The following is a 20,623-nucleotide window of genomic DNA, read 5'->3' on the forward strand; positions in this document are numbered from 1 at the left end:
TGTTCAGAGCTGACAAAACACCATTGATATTAATTATTGATGATGATAGTTAAATAAAATCGTTAAAATGCGTTGCATATGAACGTGACTTTGTTATGGTCCGACCGAAAGTACATTATGTCAGGAGATAGTTTGGAAACCCCTGTTTTATACAGTACATTTTATGTACTTTGAGCTGCTGATTTGCTTCTTTGTTTTCTTCAGTTAAATGAACACTGCAGGTTCACAGAATCTTAATATTTCCTCCTATCTCTCTCTCTCTCTCTCTCTCTCTCTCTCTCTTTCTCTCTTCTCTCTCTCTCTCTCTAGGTGGTGGTGTCCACTACGGTGAGCGTGGAGGGACATGTCCTGTCCGTCTCTGACAACATGTTTGTCCACAACAACTCCAAACATGGCCGCCGCGCGCGGAGGCTCGACCCCGTGGACGGAACCCAATCCTACTTAGAGCATGGTAAGGTTGTTGTTGGGGTGTGTGTGGACACACACACACAAGCGTGTGTGTGTGTCCTCATGGCCAGCAGATGGTAGATGGTTTTAATCCTATCAGGTGATTCCTGCTCCTCCATCTGGCTAATCCAACACACACACACACACACACACACACACACACACACACACACACGCACACGCACACGCACACGCACACGCGCGCGCGCGTGCACGTGCACACACGCATACATTGCACACTGCAACAATAAACACATAAAATGTGTGTGTGTGTGTGTGTGTGTGTGTGTGTGTGTGTGTGTGTGTGTGTGTGTGTGTGTGTGTTTGTGTGCGCGCGTGCGTGTGTGTGTGCGCGCGCGCGGGTGAGCGCGCCCGTGTGTGTGTGTGTGTGTGTGTGTGTGTGTGTGTGTGTGTGTGTGTGTGTGTGTGTGTGTGTGTGTGTGTGTGTGTGTGTGTGTGTGTGGTCTTTGCCGGGTCTAATATCATTAGGCTTCCTTTTCACACACAATGCAGACTGGAGGGTGTAATCTTTGACAAGTGAAAACCTCTCTGAAACCACACACACACCCACACACACACGCGCACGCGCGGCGGCACACAGTCGATCTTCAACAGAAGCTCTTATTGTTGCTTTGACGTGGGATTAGCTCATAGATGCTAACAGCAACAATAGGTTGACACATGGTTGGGATTAGCATAGCAAACACACAGGGATGTGATGCTAAACTGACACAGAGCTAGATGGACACCCTTTCAGTGTAATGATGCACATATTGCCTTGTATGTCCTGCCCTGTTACTTTTCAGGAAATTAAATACATATGTTCCAATGCATCCAATGTATTTATCGTTTAGTCTCAACTCTCAAGTTCCTGCTGTTAATACCTTTCATTTGTTCGATATAAAGCCACAGACAGCCTTGAGGCTGTCTGTGCCTTTCACTTATTTTTTTCAAAATGAGCAAAAATAGCAAAGCTACAAGCTCAAGGGGTCATATTGCAAAGTGTCGTGAGCTTGAAGATGGGCTATTTGAATGTGTACAGTATCTGTACTGTATGTACGTACGTACAGGGGTTGACACTAAGGTCTCAGAAGAACTTGCCCATCGGGCAAGTACAGGTCATGTTCTACTTGCCCAATGGTCATGCCCACTTGCCCGAAAAGTAAATCGTCCATTATAAATGATAGGTCAAATTTGAATTACTGATACTTTTCTTTTCTTTTTTTTAACTTTTTGGGTGTGTACGATAAAAAGGTCCTTACATGCCAAATACCTATGGGTTCACACTTGTTATTTTATTGCGACCGTAGGTCGCACTTACTACAGAAAGCTCCACCAGGTGTCCGTGCGTCAGTCAGTCAGTCAGTCCGTCCGTCACACGTCAGACGTCACACTTTTGCCCTGCTCATATCTCCGCAACCGTTGCCCCGATCCATGCCAGATTTTGCACACACACTCCTTACCTGCCAAACTACAACCTCCAAGGACCCCCGGAGTTCCAGGGACCCCCAGGTCCCTGGGGGACCCCCAGGTGTAAAAAAAATACCAAATGTGCAAAAATGACCAAATGACCACCCCCACGGGGCTGCTCACGGGGAATTCCCGGGGACCACCCACTCCTGCTACTCCAGAACGGATGCAAAAGTGGTGGCGCCCCCAGTGGAGGACCCCCTCCACTGCAGCTCACATAAAATGCCCTAACTCGGCCTAGGAGCGTCCGGGAGAGCCGGGGCCGGTACCTATTCGTCCGCCAAGGCAACGCGGAGACCCCACCCCTCATTTCTCACATGGCCCTCTTCTAGCGAGACCTACGGTCGCTTATCTCCCGATTAGGGAGTCTTACTGGTACTTTTAAGTGTAGCAACCGTGAAAACAGCACATTATAGGTAAAGAGTGTTCTTATTTGACATTCCACAGACCAGAAGACGGATCTCTCTGGCCACTTTCAGGTGTTTAGACAGATAAGATATTGTGTTGTTGCGACCGTAGGTCGCATTTACTACCAAAACCTCCACCGGCTGTCTGTCTGTCTCTCCGTCCGTCACACGTCACACGTCACACTTTTGCCCTGCTCATATCTCCACAACCGTTGCCCCCATCCATGCCAAATTTTGCACACACACTCCTTACCTGCCAAACTACAACCTCCAAGGACCCCCGGAGCTTCAGGGACCCCCAGGTCCCTGGGGGACCCCCAGGTGTAAAAAATGACCAAATGTGCAAAAATGACCAAATGACCACCCCAACGGGGCTGCTCACGGGGAATTCCTGGGGACCACCCACTCCTGGTGCTCCAGAACGGATGCAAAAGTGGTGGCGCCCCCAGTGGAGGACCCCCTCCACTGCAGCTCACATAAAATGCCGTAACTCGGGCTAGGAGCGTCCGGGAGAGCCGGGGCCGGTACCTATTCGTCCGCCAAGGCAGCGCGGAGACCTCACCCCTCATTTCTCACATGGCCCTCTTCTAGCGCCACCTTCAGGCCGATTTTTAAAACACATTTTTGGACACTGCTCCTACAGTTTTTGCCCTAAAATTACGCAAATCGCTACACAGTATGTCTACACTCATCCCATCAACATGAATCTATCCCATATAGCGCCACCTTCAGGCCGATATTTAAAAACACATTTTTGGACACTGCTCCTACAGATTTTGCCCTAAAATCACGAAAATCACTACACAGCATGTCTACACTCATGTCATCAACATGGATCAGGAAGATGTTGGAAAAACAAATTTTTGCCCTATTTGTGGAGATAAGCGACCTACGGTCGCTTATCTCCCGATTAGGGAGTCTTACTGGTTTTAGATATAGACGGTTGTTGCTCTCAAAGCACTTAAAACCTGAAAGCAAACTCCACCTGCCCGAAAGTTTTAGTTACCTGACAGTTACAGGTGTGTGTGTGTGTGTGTGTGTGTGTGTGTGTGTGTGTGTGTGTGTGTGTGTGTGCTGTGTGTGTGTGTGTGTGTGTGTGTGTGTGTGTGTGTGTGTGTGTGTGTGTGTGTGCGTGCGTGCGTGCGTGCGTGTGTGTGTGTGTGTAGGGGGGGACTTTGACAGTGGCAGATGCGGTCTCTACCTTGAACCTCATGTGATTTTCATGAAGTCCAGAAGTGAGACTCTTTAAACAGATGGGTTTCAGTTGACCACACATGACCAGAGAGTGACCCTGTGACTCACTGGACTGTCCCCTGTCCGTCACCAACACGCCTCACATTACTAATGGCTTCTCAGTCACATGCTAATTGCTTTGATTTATTTCCCACTGACATGGATAGAGCTCAGGTCCAGTCCAGGCCAGGATTAACCACTTAAACCCTGGCCTATATCATTCTGCTGACCAGAGACCCCCAGGGAAGATACATGGTCCCTTCCTTTTTCCCCCTCTACTGCAAATCTCCTCTTAATTGAAAATAATAGACGCAACACAATGCACTGTGAACTTGTATATTGACTAATCTTGCCAAATATTTGCCTATTTATATCAAACTAGCCAGGCAAAAACAGGCAAGATGACACACAATGACGAAGAGATTGACTTGTGACTCAGTCGTCAACAGCACGCCTCACATTACTAATGGCCAGGTTAATGCTAATTCTCCTTATTCAGATCTGGGCAGGGACTCGGGGGGGAAAGGTCCAGTCTGATGCCAGGACCAACATGTTTAGCTTGGACTTTTAGACTTGGACGCTGAATGTGTTGTTAACGGGCAGGCAATCTGACACTCAGGGGTCCTGTTAAAGCTACATGGGGCCTGTTGAAGCCTATAGCTAACGGCCAGTCATGTACTTTAGTATGAGGACAAACTATCAGCTGCGTATCGTTGCTGCTGGGTGGAAACCTTGCAAGTCCAAAACCGTTCCTTTTTTAATTATTATAGTATTTAAAAAAACTTTAAAGGTACAGTAATAGTTCACCCCCAAAATGACGTTTTTCTATTGTTTACTCACACCATGTACAGTAGACTTGAATTAATTCATATGTTTTAGTTTTTGTCGCATTCCTAAGACTTTTGAGGAGACTCTCTGTGTCTCCATAGGCAACAAAGCAGGCCCTTTGTGTCTCCATAGGGAACCACTGCTGGTCATCAAAATATTGTCTTATTGTCGCCTCACAGCTAGAAGGTCCTGGGTTTGATTCCCGCCGGGGGACGCTGTGGGCGTGTACTCTACTCCACGTCATCAGCGCTCACACCCTAGGTGGGGTTGGCGAAAGGGCCTTTCTGTGTGGAGTTTGCATCATGTTCTCCCCGTGTCTCCTAGGGTAGATACCCTCACAAAAACATGCAGTAATCCTGGTCTCTATAATGCCCCCCCCTGGCCCGCCTGATGGAGGGGAATGGAACTGGTTGGAATAACGCGTTCCTTCCACGCGATATGTCTAACCGGGGAAGCGCCCCCCTGTCAGGTGATAAGAAGTGGCCTGCTCGCTCACTGAAGGAAGCATGAGCTCAGTTCGGAGCCCTCCCCAGGTTGGCAGAGGGAGAGCAGAGCCCAGGATTACAGCTTAGACAATTGGCGCTGGGTGAAAAATGGGTTACAAAATCGTGGGATAAAGAAATACAGAACAAAATATCCATGAATTCATGTCTCCACGGGGTGAATAAACAATAGAAAAAAAGTTTCTGGTGTGAACTAACTATCCATTTAAAGTGGTGAAAATTGCTGATCTACAAGCTAAGCTCACAATGCCTCACGTCGCGAGGCATTATGAGCTTGTAGATCTGCTATTTTCTCTACTTTTGTGCAGCAATCTGTATATGACGAAGTAGGGTATTAAAGGTAAGAAGTTGAATTATGGAGTTACAAGGTTTCTTGACTGAGAGCAACGACATGTATCCATGCCAGCGATTATGTTCAACAATTGCTCTCTGGCATTGTGAAAGAATCCCTCGAACCTCGTGGCCATTTTTGAGCTATTGTTTTAGCTTAAATAATTGCCTTTCTGCGTACCAAATAATGACCTAATGCTGGCCAGTAAATTACCCTGTGTCCGCGAGGGGCTCATTTTTGGAAGCCTAACTCATGGCAGCAACAATGGCAAGTTTATTTTAGCCATAAAAAGACATTTGCGAGGGGGTTTCTCTAAGGCTACTGTATGTTTCTATGTAATATTACTAAACACATAGACGTGTGATGTTCTTTGTGCCAACGCTTGGACGCACGTACGCACACGCGTACGCACGCACATCACCTCATGCATCACCACATAATTGTGAAAATCATACCCAGTGTGAAGTGAACGTTGCCTTTGAGTAGTTCATTAAAGGGATATTCCACTTTCAAAAGAACTTTTGGTCATTTTATCGTCTAATCAGGCTTTTGGGAACACCCTGAACAGATTTAATTTGCTTCATTCGACATTTAGATATTTGATGTACCGGTAAATGTTATCAGGCCCTCGTCCTCCAGGACCTTTCCCAGTACACACCCATTGTAACTTCAAACCCAATTTTAACCATGACAGATTCATTATAAACACCTATTATTTATTCTGGTGACTCATAATACCACCCTGATACGTGAGTAGGCCGTATTTTTTCAATAACTGTTTTCAGTTATTTTTAATAATTTTTGGGGAAAGTGGAAAAGAAACAATACAATTAAAAACTATTAAAGATAATTGAAAAATGTTATTGAAAAAACACGGCCTGCTCACCTATTAGAATGGTATTATGATTTACCAGAAAAAAGATAATGGGTGTTTTTAATGAATCTATCATGGTTAAAATGGAGTTTGAACTTACAATGGGTGTGTATGGGAAAAGGTCCTGGAGGAGGAGGGCCTGGTAACATGTACATCAAATATCTAAATACTGAATGAAGCAAATTAAATCTGTTCAGGGTGTTCATAAAAGCCTGATTAGACGATAAAATGACCAAAGTTCTTTTGAAAGTGGAATATCCCTTTAAGTTTGAGATTCAGATTCAGATTCAGAAGTTCATTAACGGTGCCTTTGAGTAGATGATTTCATTAAGCTATACATTATGTATATATTAATTCTTGTGATGTCCATTAATTTCAAGGCAGCTCAACAGCTCCACTTGGTCACCCAGGGACTCTCTGGCCCTTACAAGTCTGTAACTCTGACAGTGTACAAATGGAACCAAATGAACCCTAAAGCCTCTATCAGAGTCCAAAGGGAAGAGCTATCCACCGCAAATTTTTGGTGGAAAGCTTTCCACCTCAGTCACGGTGAAGTCCTATTCACCGTGACTGACTGGTCTAGATCGACCAATCAGTGAACGGGTGAAGAGCCTATCTGTCTGATAGTAAAAACAGAGAGATGTGTCGGGATTCGAGGTGGAAAGCTCTTCACCGCGAGGAATGACGTAACGTTGTAGTTTTATGACTCAAAAAGACTACACCGCGGTGGATAGCTCTTCACCGCGGTACCGTTTTCTGATATGCCCATATATGGAGATCTCTTAACTGTAAGCCCTTGTCCCTTTTATGCCCATATATGGATATCCCTGATGTCATCCGTATATGCCCATATATGGGCTTTCTAATATGCCCATATATGGAGATCTCTGTATCTCCATATATGGGTATAAAAGGATACTTCAGGTCTGACATCAGGTTTGTTTATATTGGGTTGCTAGGTTTGACACCACAAACTCCATGGGCCATCTGACCTAGAAATCTATATTTGGGCATAGATGACTCATCGTGACCTCATCATGATTTCAATCGCTATAAAAAGACTCTCAGTGACATACACTCTCCACAGATAAAGCAGTCAACCAGCCTACCAGTCAACCCATTCTTTGATTACTTTGTACAACTAGATTAACTTTTCAATGGCATCCCCACTGGAATTGACCGAAACTGTACGACAGACAATGCCGGTCTTATATAGGGGTCATTTGTGTACGGTGTGATGTCATACTGATGTCAGCAGTGTGATGTCATACTGATGCGGAGATATGAGCAGGGCAAAGGTGTGACGTGTGACGTGTGACTCAGGGACGGACGGCCGGTGGAGGTTTTGATACTAAACTGCGACCTTACGGTCGCAATAAAGAGGTCAAAGTATAAGGGCTACACTGTAACCATCCTCTCCTTTCCCTCTCCTCTCCTCTCCTCTCCTCTCCTCTCCTCTCCTCTCCTCTCCTCTCCTCTCCTCTCCTCTCCTCTCCTCTCCTCTCCTCTCCTCTCCTCTCCTCTCCTCTCCTCTGAGCAGCAGCTCCCTGCATCAAGGCCATCAGTCCCAGTGAGGGCTGGACGACGGGCGGAGCCACGGTGATCATCATAGGAGACACTTCTTCGACGGCTGCAGGTCATCTTCGGCACCATGCTGGTCTGGAGTGAGGTGAGACACCTGTCTGTCTGTCTGTCTGTCTGTCTGTCTGTCTGTCTGATCAAGTATATCGTCGTTGGTCGGATAGAAACCTTGTATGTCCAAAACTCTTCGTGTTGCATTTATCATTTTAAAAATGATTTAAACTAGTGAAAACAGCCTATCTACAAGCACACAACGCCTCGCGCCGCGAGGCGTTGTGTGCTTGTAGATCTGCTGTTTTCACTACGACGGCCTTGTATGATGAAACAGGGCTTTACTTTGCGAAAAAAAACATAAAAATTTGAAACTTGGAGGTACGAGGTGACGATATGTTAGGATGACCACATATTCAGACCCTGAAACAAGGACCTCAAACCGGGAACCTTAGCAATGCGCACGTTCGCCGTGCACACGCGCACCCATTCTCGAACGTGCATGCACATGCATATGTACAGTATATGCACCGTACATAGGGTTGCATACAGGCAGTGACTGACTGACAAACAGCCTCAGCGTTGAATTCTTACACGCAATGCATTTGTTTTTAGTTTTTTTCTGATTGGTTAGGTGAGAATGTTTACATGAAAAGAAAATGATGAATGTCTATGCAACCACTGAAAACAGCTACTGTTATTGTAATTCTGGCAATAACCGGGACAATTTTGTAGTGAATGTTGAAAACCGGGACATATTAGTGTTTTAGAGATATTTGCCGGGACTCGGGACACGCAGCTTGAAAACGGGACAGTCCCGGCCAAAACGGGACGTCTGGTCACCCTAGTATATGTGTGTGTGTGTGTGTGTGTGTGTGTGTGTGTGTGTGTGTGTGTGTGTGTGTGTGTGTGTGTGTGTGTGTGTGTGTGTGTGTGTGTGTGTGTGTGTGTGTGTGTGTGTGTGTGTGTGTGTGTGTGTGTGTGTGTGTGTGTGAGTGAGAGAGAGAGAGCGAGAGAGAGATCTCAGAGGACCTGCATGTTATTTCAACCGCTCTACTGGTTGTTTACTCAGCGAACGAATGTGTGCGCGCGAGCGTGTGTGTGTGAGTGTAGGTTTGCGTATGTATGTGCATGTTTCCGTGTGTTTGTTTAACTCCCTAATGAGTTCCCTCCCTAAAGTATCCCCACTCTCTCTCTCACACACACTGTGTGTGTGTGTGTGTGTGTGTGTGTGTGTGTGTGTGTGTGTGTGTGTGTGTGTGTGTGTGTGTGTGTGTGTGTGTGTGTGTGTGTGTGTGTGTGTGTGTGTGTGTGTGGTGGCAACCGTGGCGGGCATCCAACAACAACAGTGAACCCACGTGAACATCTGCATGTGTCTCTGAGAGTGAACGCGTGCACGATGCGGGTGCACGTACTGTACTGTACGTACGCTTGTAGCTTATGTTTGTGAATGCATACAGTGTGTGTGTGTGTGTGTGTGTGTGTGTGTGTGTGTGTGTGTGTGTGTGTGTGTGTGTGTGTGTGTGAGAGAGAGAGAGAGAGAGAGAGAGAGAGAGAGAGAGAGAGAGAGAGAGAGAGAGAGAGAGAGAGAGAGAGAGAGAGAGAGAGAGAGAGAGAGAGATTGAGATCAAACGTTTTCATCTCAATAACGCCAAAAATGTACTTGACCCCATCATCTGAAACAGGTTTTGTGCAAAGATTGTATAGTCAAAATTGTTCGCTTTAAAAAATATATAAACATTGATTGATTTATTGAATGATTGATTGAAGAATTTATTAGAAGGTTTGCATAGGAAAAAGTACAGTTTCATGACAGTACAAATCACTGGTACAAGGCCAACTAAAAAAGAGATCCTAGTAAGCTTTATAACGGCCTTACAGTATTGACACAGGAACCACTTCAGATATCTCAGACAACATTGAAAGACAGACGGATAGAACACAGTACTTTGCATGGGGAATTGTCAGTAACAAATGGAGAAAAATTAAAAGCAGTAATAAAAAATATATAACAAGGGAAAAAAATAGTAATAAAGAGAAATAGATATTTACAATGGAAAAGGGGAGGTAGGTATGGGCTTATTACGAGTTTCGAGTAGCAGCCGTTTGTAGGTGACTTTTCAGACCGATTTTGAAGGAGGCTATAGGGATTTGCATTCAAAGATTTGCACACATTTTCAAAATGTCTGTCTGTCTATAACCTATGATAGCGATCAATGCCTACCTCAAAGCAAAGCAAAAGGACCCAAAACTCCAGAACCGGTCATCGTTTGTGTGTGAGTGCGTGTGTGCGTCTGCATGTGCGTGTGAGTGTGTGTGAATGTGTTTAGTCTTTCCCTCTGTGTGTGTGTATGTATAGCTGTGTGGAACGGGGTCAGGTCACACGCAAATGCTTTTAGTTTTTTCCTGTTTGTTTTGCTAGCCTGCTCCAGTGCCAGTTGGGTGGGGTTGGGTCCACATGCCGTGGGACAATACATTGGCTCCCTCTCAAATGAAAAGAAAAAAAAAGACTGCTGCTTTCTGAGACAGCATTTGAAGGCATGGAGGACTCTGTCCCACATTTAACGGCAGAAACCTTGTATCCCCAAGTTTCAAAATAGTATGTTTTTTTTCATAAATTAAAGTACTACTTCATCAGGTGAAATCTCGTTATTTCTACGTGTCGTTACTTCGACTGCGGGAGTCGGCAGGTTAGCTACTCACCAACGTCAGGGTTACTGAGGTCAGGGTTTGGGTTAGGTTTAGGCATAGAGGTTATCATTCACCAGCATCGGCAGGTTAGCATTTCACCAGGTTAACATTCACCCGCGTCAAAATACTGCGACGTAGAACAAAATGTTATGTCGAAATATCGACACGCGCCCAGTGCCCACTTCATCATACCGGAGTGTCGCACAAATGTAGTGAAAATAGCAGATCTACAAGCACACAACGCCTCGCGATGCGAGGCGTTGTGTGCTTGTCGATCGGCTATTTTCACTACTTTAACTCGTTTTTAAAGTAGTAACAAAAAGAGGAACGGTTTTGGACATACAAGGTTTCCCCCCGGCAGCGGCGATATTGTTGCTGTCGGCCAGAAACCTGTCATCTCCATAGTTTAATTTTTTGTTGTTAAGTTGTGTTCGTAAATTTATGCCCTACTTCATAATGCTGTAGTGTCACACAACAGGAGTAAAGGAAATCTACATTTTTTTTTTTTATTTTTTTTTTATGTTGAAAAATCATATTAGGTTTCCACCAGACAGTAAGGGTATCCTTCTCATGGTACCTGTAGCACATCCTAAAGCCTTGTAAACCACCCGGTCACGGAAACCGCATTTCATTTGGTTGAGCATAACCAACAGTCCTGTGCAAACATTATTATATCAAATGGTTTTAATTACGGCACATTTGTCAAGTGAAAGTAATGTTATTCTAAAGCTGGGAACTAAAATGTCTCAGAAGTTATTGGAGTGTAGGAAAGACTGCAGAAACCTTTTAGAATAACTGCTAAGAAAATCGTCGATACCTGCAGCACCAAATCCTGTTCATTTTACCCTAAACAATAATTATTGGTTCATTATTAAGCAATTGAGTACCTGAGATGAATAAGAGTCTAAGAACATATTAGATTTTTTTTAATATAGATATTTACCAGACTGTAAGCCACAAACTAGTCATTTTTAATCTGTTAAATTTTTAATGCACTCCCCCCTCATTTTGTTCAATTGTCTGTTTTAATGTTATCTGCTCCCTTTGTCTGCTGAATATTGCTTGTATGGACTTAAACTGTTGTTCCACAAACTGTTGGACATAGGCTATACTGTTTTTCCACTTTCCATAAGTATTATGTCTTATAATATAACAATATCTAATTCAACAAAATGAGGGGGGAGTGCTTTAAGAATTTAGCAGATTAAAAACTTCTAGTTTGTGGTTTACAGTCTGGTAAATAAAAAAAAACATCTATATTCAAATTTGTAAGACATGGACTTAGACTGTTTTTCATCTCAGGTGCTCAATTATTAAAAGCAGGCAAGCATCTGTGTCATTTAAAGTTTAGGATTTAGCACAGTGGTTTAGAACAGTGGTTCTCAAAAATAGCACATTTACAAGGTCACTTCATGTCGCACTGCAAGCGTGTTTATCTGCTATTTTTGAAATAATAATCTTGAAAGTCCTTGAAAGATTTTGAACACTTTTTTTGTTTCTAGTCTCTATTCAGGGGGTCCCTGGCACAAAACATTTTCAGATGGGGGTCTGCGACCAAATACGTATCATTTTAGGGGTCCTTGCCATCAGGGGCGTCACAAGGGGGGGGGGGGGGGGGTTGGAGTTACTAGGGCCCAAGGTGGAGGGGCCTTCATCATTTAGCTATTGAAAAACAGCAGATCTACAAGCTCACAGCGCGGCACCGAGTGCCGCGCTGCGAGCTTGTAGATCTGCTATTTTTGAAAAGTCATGAGAATGTGTGCAAATCTTTGAATAAATCTTTTTTTTTAAGCATAAGCCAAATTTTGCTTCTGTGGGGTCCCTGAAACAAAACATTTTGAGATGGGGGTCCGTGGCCAAATACATATCATTTTGGGGGTCCTTCACATGAAAAGGTTTGAGCACCACTGACAAAGAAGATGTTTTTCAAAGACTTTTTCAAAGACTTTTTCAAGTTTTTTCAAAAATAGCAGATCTACAAGCTCGCAGCGCGGCTATACTATTTTTCAATAGTTAAAGCACAAAATAATGCGTAATAATACGTTACGCAGTCTAAATTAGTTAAACCCCCTCCCCCTATGAAGAACATTCATGGGGGGCCCGCAGTGAATCCTTGTGCCCAGGGCCCAGACTTTGGTGTGACGCCCCTGCTTGCCATGAAAAAAGTGAGAAGCACTGATTTAGAAGGCATTTGTAGAATGGCTCTCAGGTGTTAGGGTTAAAGCGCTAGGCTTTGGAAGGAGGCCGCGGCTAATCAGGCAGCAGGCATCCGTCACACAGTTTGAAATTCAACGGCACATTTTGGGTACTTCCCTCTTATCACTCCTCTGACACCGCGTGACAAGCTTCCCGTGTCCTCCGGAAATAAGGCTTCTTATCCTGAGTGGCTGTGGACGAGAGGAGCTAGACTGCACCACAAAGAGATTGTCAAATTAGTCTGTCAGTCAGTGGTAAACCGTCGGCCCGCGCAGTGCTCTGTTTAACTCACGTACGCCGCCCCCCAAAATTCTAATTCAATTTGGGGTACTTTATCAGCGCGTGATTGTTCTTAAGCCATCAGTGTAAAACACTAAACCTCTCTGTTCTTCTTCTTATTGTTTCTCTTTCTTTCTCTTGCTCTCGCTCTCTCTCTCTCTCTCTCTCTCTCTCTCTCTCTCTCTCTGTCTTTCTCTGTCTTTCTCTCTCTCCTTCATTGTTCAGTTCAGTACGTGTTATTATGTTATGTTATGTTTTATTTATTTGACATGGACATCACAATCACATTGGACGAACCAGATGCATTGATTAAAAGTTGATTATTACACAAGTGCTAATTTCCATCACCTGTCCACAGGAGGCTTTTCTAAATTACAATAATACAAATCTAACACCCAATCTGTGGGGGTTCTAAAACATTTTAATCTCAAGGACCCCCAAATTGATACGAATTATAGGCCACGGACACGATCAACATTCGAGAAGAGTTTGTGCCAGGGTTCCCTATAATATTTGTCGAGATTAGTCAAAGTAAAAGAAAATGCAAAGCACTGTGCAGCTATTTTTGATTAGCTGAAATATAAAATATAGGGTTGAAGTGTTGGATTGGGTGGGTGCCTGGGGTACATGTGTGAGATGTGCAACCTCCTTTTCATTTGCCTAAATGACTTCTTTTTACATCCGCAGCGGACATGTAAGCGGCCTGTGAGTGCATTTTTTATTGTGGAGATACTGTAATATACTTTTTCCACAGCGTGTAGTGTAACAAAGGGGAGCCGCTACTGAGGCTCCAGTGTAAACAGGCCACTGTGCTTCCACATCCAACATAGCGGTCACAGAAGAACGTGATGACGTAACATGGCCTTTTTCCGTCTCAGGTACTCTGCTTTACCTCTTTCTCTCTCTGTCTTTCTGTCTGTCTGTCTGTCTCTGTGTGTGTGTAGTTGATCACGCCTCACGCCATCCGGGTGCAGACCCCTCCCAGACACATCCCGGGGGTGGTGGAGGTGACGCTGTCCTACAAGTCAAAGCAGTTCTGCAAGGGAACGCCGGGACGCTTCATCTACACAGGTAGGAACAATATCCATGTGTGTCACTGTCACTGTCACTGGCACCTACACTGACACTATCACTGTCAAATGAACCACTTAAATCAGGGGTTTTCAAACTCCTTTCACTCCTTTTTTGCACCCCTGTAAATAACCTTTTCATCCACGGCACCCTTGAGTTACACTGTTAATATTTAGAATCATACATCTTATTACGCGAAGTAATAAGCCGTAGGCTATGCCACAGTGAAATATCCGTTTCCATCAGAACTTACAGAAAATAACTTTACACTAGACGTTTAACCACTTGAACCCCAGCATCCCTATTCTTCGGGGAAGGTTCACCAAAAAATAGCTGATTTACAAGCTCAAAACATATCACAACGTGATGCGTTGTGAGCTTGTAGATCTGCTCTTTTTGGTGAAGAGAGTTGGCCGTAGAAGGAAGAAAAGACCACTGTGGGAATCCCTGACTTAAACCCTACATGCTCCACTGACCCAAGTCCCACGGGGGCCTGCACTGTACTAGGCCTTTTGCTTTTTTCCCTCTCCGCCAAATACTTCCGCTGGAAATAGCAGATTTATAAGCTCACAATGTGTCACCCTGCGATACGTTGCAGGCTTGTAGATCTGCCATTTTTGCAACGGTTGCCCCCCAGAGTAGGGACACTAGGGTGTTCCATAATTACCCACAGCTCAGTGGCCTTGTGGTTAGAGCGTCCGTCCTGAGACTGGGAGGTTGGGTTTGGATTCCCAGGGCTGGGTCGTACCAAAGACTATTACATTTGGGACACAATCAAGGATGTCCAGGGGGTGCTCGAATGCTCATGAACGTACAGGAGATAGGCTCATGCCCTAAACCTTCCGTAAACTTGAAGATTTTGTTCTAAAGTGAGTGCTGGTGTCCTTGTTCTAAAGTTCATTGTTTGCCCGAACCGTCCACACAAGACTAGTATATTATTGTTGAACTACTCTTTGACGAGTGCTCCTCTTTCTTTTTCTGAAGTATCATGCCCTATTTGGCCACATCTGCAAGGCTTACTTATAAATGCACATGTGCATACATAAATGTAAGTCTGTATATGAGCATGCGTGTCTGTCCAAGTCCATATATGTGTGTATATGGACATGGGGTGTGATTGTGCGCGCACATTTCCCCAAATCTGTGCGCTTGTGTTTTGACCACGTGTATTTATCTGTTTGTGTGAGTGCATGTGCGTGCGTGTGCGTGTATGTGTGTGCACGTGCATATATGACATATGCACGCGAGTGAGCGAGTGAATGTGTGTGAATGGCGGTTCAGAGGCAGGCCAGACAGTGTTGAACTAATGAGTGCAGATTAGTCAGCAGTTAACAAGCTGCCACTCATTACAAGGCTACAGTAATTACAGGCTCGTTAAGTCCGGGCTACAATTAAACAGTCTGCTCTTTATAACAGGCCCATACTGGAACTATTAGACAAATCACCCCGAACACCCAGTTTACCAACACACACACACACACACACACACACACACACACACACACACACACACACACACACACACACACACACACACACACACACACACACACACAGCACAGGCAGAAATGCAACATTTCGGACCCGCGTTGTTGATTGTGAATGAGTGCTTTCCTGCTCTCTGGAGAAAGAGAGTGATGAGGAGGGAGGAGGAATGTGTGCGCGCGCACGTGTGTGTGTGTGTGTGTGTGTGTGTGTGTGTGTGTGTGTGTGTGTGTGTGTGTGTGTGTGTGTGTGTGTGTGTGTGTGTGTGTGTGTGTGTGTGTGTGTGCCTGTGCGTGTGCCTGTGCGTGTGCATGTGCGTCTGACTGTGATCATCTCAGCATGGCTCCTTTGCTACCATGATGTCATCGCGAGAGAGAAAGAAAGAGAGATGGATGAGGTGATGAGTGGAGAGAGAGAGGGTAGAGAGAGAGAGAGAGAGAGAGAGAGAGAGAGAGAGAGAGAGAATATGAGAATAAGTAGATGACTCCCAGTAAACCCATCTGTGTTGACTATGAGAGTGGACAGTGATTTCGGATGCGTGTATCAGTGACTATGGACTACAGTGCTCGAGCAACTAGTTATTCAGATATAAAACACTCCATTTTGGGGGGAGGAAACTTATCTCAGTTGTTAATACTAGTAGTTTTGTATTTTATATAACTGAGAAACCAAATGGACCCCTAAGATTGTACACTCTCAGAGTTATGGGGGTTCTTTTTTTGTTGTTGATTGATTGAATTCTTCACTATTACTCCAAAATGTAATCAGCACGGAGTAACAGTAAGACACTTGGGCTAAAAGGATAACACAAACAAGCCCTGGAGACTTGTTTCCATTGTGGTCCTAATATGTATTCAATTCATCAACAGAGTATTAAGACATTAATACATGACATCCACAAATACAAATAGCTATATTTACGGAGGAGAAAAAGGAAAAACAGTGGCGGTATATGGCCCCTCATTTCAAGGGGATTTGATATCACTTGTAGTTTTCTGACAGTTTTTTTTAGGCCAGTTTTGAAAGAAGCCAGTGGATCACATCATTTAATGGATGATGTCAGGGCATTCCACATTATGGTGACGGAGTAGTAGAATAAATGTTTTCACATCACATCGTAACACGAAGCGTTGTGAGCTTGCAGATTGGGCATTTTCAGTGAAGAGGTTTTGTTGAAGAGGGGAAAAAAGGAGGGCAACGAGTTAGACCCCTGGGGAACCCTGTTAAACAAAGTATATAGGGTTTAAGTGGTTAATTGTAGGAGTTATGCTCTCCATTTATGCAACTGCATGGATAGGAGCACATTCATATGCACAGGCCCATATCGATTCATAGCTATTATGATATGTGTTATAGATCTATGGAGCTTTCATACCGAGAAACCCAGAACAATTATGTACACATAGACAGGGGCGTCACAAGGGGGGGGGAAGTGGGACTGAGTTACTAGGGCCCAAGGTGGAGGGGCCTTCGTTATTTAGCTATTGAAAAATAGCAGATATACAAGCTCACAGCGCGGCACCGAGTGCCGCGCTGCGAGCTTGTAGATCTGCTATTTTTGAAAAGTTGTGAAAATGTGTGCAAATCTTTGAATATATGTATTTTTTTAAGCGAACCTTTGTAACAAAAATGTTGCTTCTGTGGGGTCCCTGGAACTAAATATTTTGAGATGGGGGTCCGTGGCCAAATACATATCATTTTGGGGGTTCTTCAGATGAAGGTTTGAGCACCACTGGCATACAGTAGAAACATAGGTTTTTCAAAAAGGATTCAAAATATTTAAAGACTTGCACAAATGTTCACGATTTTTCAAAAATAGCAGATCTACAAGCTCGCAGTGCCGCGCTGTGAGCTTGTATATCTGCTATTTTTCAATAGTTAAAGCACAAAATAATGCGTACTAATGCGTTCCCAGTCTAAATGGGGTTAAACCCCCCTCTCCCTATGAGGAACATTCATGGGGGGCCCGCAGTGAATCCTTGTACCCAGGGCCCAGAATTTGGTGCGACACGCTTGCACATAGACGTAAGTTTAGCGCGGCTGCTGCTTGCGCAAACATTTCATACACACATGGCCCCCCCGGACCCCTGAGGCAAGCCACTCAGTAATTGGGCTGTCTGGTGCCTATACCGGCTTCTCCTATTGGGCGGGGAGTTGACCCCAGTGACCTTGCGATTGGCTGATCGCTTCAGCATGCGACCCGGAGAAACAGGATCTGTTGGCAGCGGTTACCTGACCCCGCCTCAAGGTCGGCGTTTTCCTCTGGAAGTGGCGGGTGGAAGGTCACGGCGCACGCAAGCCCATTGGCCAGTTGCGGTTTTTCTGCATCTTAGCCGCGGTCGCCCCTGGGTGTAAGGGACGGAGCAATTAAACACACACGCGCGCGCACGCTCGCCGAGGCCGGGCACGCACACACACACATTCCGCGGACACATTTTACACAACATGCCACACACACGTACTCGGATGGGGGGCAAAAGTTGAAAGTAATTGTAAATCAGGGAGATATGAGGGAAAGATGGTGAGTAGTCTGCTAAACAGATGGCCTATACCACACACACACACACACACACACGCACATGCACGTGCAGTCTGCACACACACGCGCGCACGCACACACACACTGCCGTATGGCTGCGCAGACCCTGGTGAGAAACATTTACATTCTCAGCGCCGCATACTCACATAACAGACATACAACAATAAACTGACAAGCAATAAACACATTCATATGCACACGCGCTCACACAGCCATGCATGCCCATACACGCACGCACAAATAGCCCACACACGCACACACACACACACGCACGCACGCACGCACACACGCACGCACGCACGCACGCACGCACGCATACACACACACACACACACACACACACACACGCCAAGAGAGTGAGGAAGGGATAGACAGACAGAGAGATGCGATGTTAAAACCCAGATTGTACCGTTATTGATCCATCTGTAAGTGGACACACTCACACACACACATGAACGCACACACACACACACACACACACACACACACACACACACACACACACACACACACACACACACACACACACACACACACACACACAGAGAGAACATGTCTCATAAGGAGTAGAATGGAGTAATAATTCAGTGGTATTGAACTGCAGGCTGACCATTGGATCGATCCTCCTTCTCATCCTCTGTATCTCTCTCTCTCTCTCTCTCTCTCTCTCTCTCTCTCTCTCTCTCTCTCTCTCTCTCTCCACCCGTTCACCACGCTCTGTTCTTCATATGCACTAATAAAGTATTCAGTCAATTAATCAATCAATCAATCAATCAATCAATCGATCAAAGTGTTAATTCCACCATGTGTGCTTTACCGCCACTGCACAGTTTAAATCTTGTGATCAAGACACCAGTTACTTGCTACAGGCACAGATCAAAAACATTGAATGTTTTAGCAGAACGGCGGTTCTGGCCGTTCCGGCTCACTTTCACTCCTGGGGCAACCTCATACAGTACATGTATGTCCAAACTCTCCAGGATTCAAAATTCAAAACCGTAAATCTTCACGCAGTGTTAATGCAACTCTGAGAGAGTACAATTGTAACCAAATGGACCCTTACGGGGAGGATTTATACTGTGTACAGATGTATACGTTGACAATAACAACCGTATATATCTTTAATAACCAGTAAGACTCCCTAAATCGGGAGATAAGCGACCGTCAGGTTGCGGTGAGCACAGTGGGTCATTGATAAGAATGCAGACAGGCGTATTCCTTTATAATAACATCTCTCATTGTTCTCTGGGTTTAGTCCAACTCTCGAGAGTTAGGAGATAACAGGTTGGAGATAACGGCGCCGCTATTTAACCAAACCCCCCAACGACCTATACCGACCCACATCTCCATCTATTTTCCTCTTTTTATTTGCTATGGTACCATCTCTTCTTCCTCTCTTCTCCTCCTCCCTCCCTCCTTTCTCTCTCTCTCTCTCTCTCTCTCTCTCTCTCGCTCCATTCCCCCCCTCCCCCTCTCTTTTACAGTGAAACAGGAGGAGCGGGGGTCGCTCCTCATGAAACTTCTATGAGTATTGATCCGCCCGTGGACATGTGCATGAGGGGGGAGGGGGCAAACAGACGGGCAGACGGACGGACGGAGATGAGTGAGGAAGTGAGGCAGAAGAAAGAAAGAAAGAAAGAAAGAAAGAAAGAAAGAAAGAAAGAAAGAAGGAGAGAGACAGATGAAGGACAGAAGGAGGTGTGCGGGGGGGATAAATTAACAGTGCAAGAGGCACAGAAATGCTGTTTTCTTTTTTCTCTATCAGCAGTGTAAGACATCCTCAGGTCTTTTGCATAACCACATGAACCCTAACGTATAGTAACGTCCTTATGCTGGGCCTGTCATAGCAGACGATCATTTGGACCAAAAATAATTACGGCAGCAGATCTACAAGCTCACAACGCATCGCAACAAGCTTGTAGATCGTCTGAAGAGATTCGGTGCAGAGCGGGGGGGGGGGACCAAGTACAGACCCCTAGGGGACCCCGGTCCGGTCAATGAAGGACATAGGGTTTTAGGGATCACACCCAGATACTTGCTACAGGCACAGATCAAAAACACCTTGGCCAAAAAACAACATGATGATTTGCCTGTGGAAAGCATGCATGCGTATAGGCTGATCAAATAATCAATCACGGTGGGGATGGATTCAAGCAGACGTTGAATGTTGAGTTGAATATTAAAACTTGTCTTCAACTTGTCTTCATTTTTGTCTTCATTTCTTCGGTAGACGCATTAAAACAGGAGGGAGTAGTGTGAGTCTTGCTCTCAAAAGTTGAGAATAATTTATTTTAACTTTTATGCCCATCTAAAACCACTAGGAAACCAACATTTCTCAAATCACGAATGAAGCGTGGAATTGCAGTGACACGCAAAATTCCCACCAGGCCAAGGAAGAAATTACCACCCTACATGTTTTCAAATCGGCCTCATGGTGGCGCCATAAGAGGCCGATTTGTGTTTTGTTTATCATTTAGCTGGGGACCCTTTGGAATCACCCGAAGGACCCCTGGGGGTCCCTGGACCCCACATTGAAAACCACTGTAGGGTCAGGCTTATAAAAAGATGTCCTGTTTTAATATTCATTGACATTCCTTTTTAAAGAATTAAACCAACATGTACAGAACCAACCTAGCCCAGATACCTGGAATAACTCCCAGACTGAGCAGCATCTATTCTGCCTCTTCTGCCCTGGAG

General features: G+C 45.0%; 1 pseudogene across 1 annotated transcript in view; it reads left to right on the forward strand.

Annotated features, from left to right (window-relative positions):
- Positions 1-20,623, forward strand: part of LOC308304333 (transcription factor COE1-like) — a 173,138-nt pseudogene that overhangs the window by 115,445 nt on the left and 37,070 nt on the right. The window contains exons 8-10 of the transcript in view: positions 310-451; positions 7,631-7,762; positions 13,776-13,902. The product of the transcript in view is annotated as a transcription factor COE1-like (transcript). The remainder of the gene's footprint in view (positions 1-309; positions 452-7,630; positions 7,763-13,775; positions 13,903-20,623) is intronic.

The sequence above is a fragment of the Nannobrachium achirus genome (genome assembly GCF_963921795.1).
Source record: "Nannobrachium achirus genome assembly, chromosome: 19".
NCBI lineage: Eukaryota > Metazoa > Chordata > Actinopteri > Myctophiformes > Myctophidae > Nannobrachium > Nannobrachium achirus.